The sequence below is a fragment of the Rhinolophus ferrumequinum genome, chromosome X (assembly GCF_004115265.2).
Source record: "Rhinolophus ferrumequinum isolate MPI-CBG mRhiFer1 chromosome X, mRhiFer1_v1.p, whole genome shotgun sequence".
Taxonomy (NCBI): Eukaryota; Metazoa; Chordata; class Mammalia; order Chiroptera; family Rhinolophidae; genus Rhinolophus; species Rhinolophus ferrumequinum.
The window spans coordinates 102,316,715-102,320,411 of NC_046284.1; positions in this window are offsets into that span (position 1 = coordinate 102,316,715).

Here is a 3,697-nt window from a genome sequence, read left to right on the forward strand (position 1 = left end):
AATATCTACCTTTATTTCAAAGTAGTTACCAATGTGATTGAAATTTCAAAATAACCTACAACATCTATAATGTGGTAAGAAAATATCTGAGATATCCACTGGTGACTATGTTAGAAGACCCCAAGATCACCACCCCTTTCAGAGATTTGCTAGAAAGTTTCATGGGACTCATCATATAGTTGTGTTCAGGGCTACGACTTATTACAGAGGTATAAGGATATATGGCTGGATCCTAAGGGGAAAAGAGACAGGCAGGGTCTGGAGGAATCCACGTGCAGTTCTCCTTATGCTCTCTGCCTTCCATGAGAGTCATTTAGGGTACATTCCCTCACCCCCACAATAAAAATCAGCAACACGTGTGTAATGTTTCTGTCCAGAGAAGCCCTCTGAGACTCAGAATTTTTTTTTTTATTGAGGGCTAATAACATAGGCACCCTCTACTATGCATGTACCAAAACTCCAAACACACAGAAAGAAAGCAGGTGTTCAGCATAAACCCCATTGTTTGCACAAACAATCTAGACATAGTAAGTCACTCGTATGAGTGAGGGAAAAATGGGAACACTCCCCAAATCGAAGTTCCCAGATGTCAGCCAAGGGTCAACCTAGCAAACAGTCCATTCTAAGGATAGCAGTCTCAGTCTTGCTGTGTTGATGTGTCTGCACAGTCCACTTCCTTGGCCTTTGGCCAAGGCGTCTTTACAGAATTATCAGTAGGACCCCACAGAGTAGAGTGATGCCAACTTGTAGTATTGATCTCACTTATGCCCTGTATGGGTCACAGACTTAGCCGGTTAAAACACATCGCATTATCCGTAAAGGTCTGCCTCGGAAAGCCAGGGGTGCGGGGGGAGCTTCCTCTGAAAGTTTCTCAATGAACCTTTTTTACCTGGTCTGAGGCATTAGTTCAGGCTTAGCACAGCTCTGGCCAGTAAGCTCTTGCACATACCCAAGCAGTGCAATCCCTGAGGGTATACGGGGGCACACGTGAGCCCTGGAAACAGTTTATGCTTAATTATATCTCCTATCTTCCAAAAATCTATACCCCAAGCTGCACATGAATTGGTCAGGCAGTAACAGGCTACCAGGACGCACAACAAGACTTCCCACTGTGGTTCCTTCCACCTCAGGGTTCTCAGTTCAGTCCTTGCTTTCAGAGGGACTGCCTGAGACAGTCAGTTCCATACTCAACACTAGTTTATCAGCTGCCGAGTGTGGACGGCATATGGAGGTGTTCTTTGGGACCATGCAGAACGTGGCTCACCCCTGCAGTTTGCCAGTCACACTGTCACATGCAATCTGGGCTGGGCTCTGCAGTCCTGAATTGGAAACGCTTACAGCAGCTTGCAACGGCAGCATGAGCATTCTTCTTCGGAAAGAGGGGAAAGCTTCCAGTAGCATTTATAAAAACAAAGATCATTAATGCCCTATCCCTGCTCCTGCACCTTCCCAGGTGCCAGGGTTTTTGTTTGTTTTGTTTTGTTTGTTGTTGTTACAAAATCAGTGTGTCCCATTCACTATTCCTAACTTTACAACTTTTCCTAATCATTTCTTTTTTCACCCAGACCTTTCATCTGGAATGGTTTTGTATAAGAGGGACAAAAGCCATTTTTACAGAATAACATTCCTATACAACTTAACAAGAAAGACATCATATTCAGGAACTGGTCAGGGCAAAATCCTGATTTTTCAATATATTTTTTAAATGGGTTTACATAATCTCTCCTCCCCCATGTCTTTTGTCCTGATCATTTACCCAGTGAGCAGCCTAGAAACATTTAATCCCTTTCTAGAGACAGTTGCACTGAGTGATCCAACTGCCTTAATAAGGTGGTGCAGCAGGAGAAAAGTGAAGGGAGTAGAATCAGGCTGTCAGTCTCCTGTTGCAAACTGCAACTAATCTGGAAAGCAGAATAAATGTCAAAAGCAGTGAGCTATCCCCCCACTCCACAGGGGTTCCAGAGCCTGATCTGTCAGAGGTGGGAACAATGGTCACACTCCTGGGTGACTGCCCTCCCCAACTTTCAGCTCTGAGCAGGAATCCCGAGTGAGGACTGCAATCAGGCTCTGCATCAGAACTAAGAGGTTTGACAATTAAGTTCGTGTACTTGTTGCAACAATGTTGCTAACCTTTTTTGATATAAGAGGGATTATTCATTATGAATTTGTACCAACTGGACAAACAGTTAAACAAGTTTACTATTTGGAAGTGCTGAAAAGGCTGCGTGAAAAAGTTAGATGACCTGAACTTTTCACCAACAATTCATGGCTCTTGCATCATGACAATACATGGCACTGTCTGTGAGGGAGTTTTTAGCCAGCAAACAAGTAACTGTATTGGAACATCCTCCCTACTCACCTGATCTGGCCCCCAATGACTTCTTTCTTTACCCAAAGATAAAGGAAATATTGAAAGGAAGACATTTTGATGACAGTCAGGACATCAAGCGTAATATGACGACGGCTCTGATGGCCATTCCAGAAAGAGTTCCAAAATTGCTTTGAAGGGTGGACTAGGAGCTGATATGGGTGCATAGCTTCCCAAGGGGAGTACTTCCAAGGTGACTGTAGTGATATTCAGCAATGAGGTAAGTAGCACTTTTTCTAGGATGAGTTTGTGAACTTAATTGTCAGACCTCAGATAGTACCCATACAGCTTTATTTCAAATGGTCCCATTTGAGAACAAGCTCTTACCCTAGGGCATCTGCAAGTGATCCAGCTGGGCCAGCGAGCCAGCATCCATATGTTTTCAGAGCTAAGACCTCACAGAGGGGTGCCCTAAGTTTCCAGCAGTCCCAGAGTCTAAATCCTGTTCATTGAGCCTGTGCCTCTTTTAGTTCAGCGCAGCTCATAGCAGGCAGTATCCATTTTCAGCTTGGAGTGAGGTCCAGGTAATTAGGAATTCAGTATACCAAACATGCCAGCACCTTTGCCTCAGCAGCAGCAAAGCTGAGGTGCTATAGGGCCAGATACCTGTGTTCCAAGTCCAAGTGACAAGCAAGGCTTTCCCAAACACTTTTCACCTTGTCAGTCTTAGAGTCCAGCTTGACCTATGCAAAGATGTACACATCAGGTCAGAAAATCTTCAGCCCCTAAGGGTCAGAAATCCAATTTTACAAGAGCTCATTAGCAAAGTAAAAAGTGCTTTCTAAAATTCTAAAAGTGTATCTTCATCTGGAGACTGGCTACCTTTTCCCAGAGACTATAATAGGTAAAATCAGCAAAAATTCATCAGTTACAGAGACTTGTGTCCAACACTAAGAGTTTCAATTCCAGTCTGCTCAACTGCGACAAAAAGCAAGGGAGCTGTGTCCCATTAACATGTTCGTTTTTTCTTTGCAGGTTTCCCTGGTAAAGATGACCCCTCTAGCATTTATGAAGTTAACAGCATATAACATTTTACATCAATTTTTATCATACATCCAGCTGCTGTACTCTTTTTCTGTCATTGGTTAATGGTGCCCCTTGTGACACTGAAGTTTTTCATTTTGACTCATTTTCATCTTGCAGTTAGATGATGTATGATGAAATATAGACACTAAAGTAAAGTCAGTGAGATACTACTCTGAAGAGAAATATATATATATATGTATATATATATATGCATATATATATATACATATATATATAAATATATATATTTTATATATCTATTTTACATAGATATATAAAGCCAGCTACAAATTCCTTAGAATT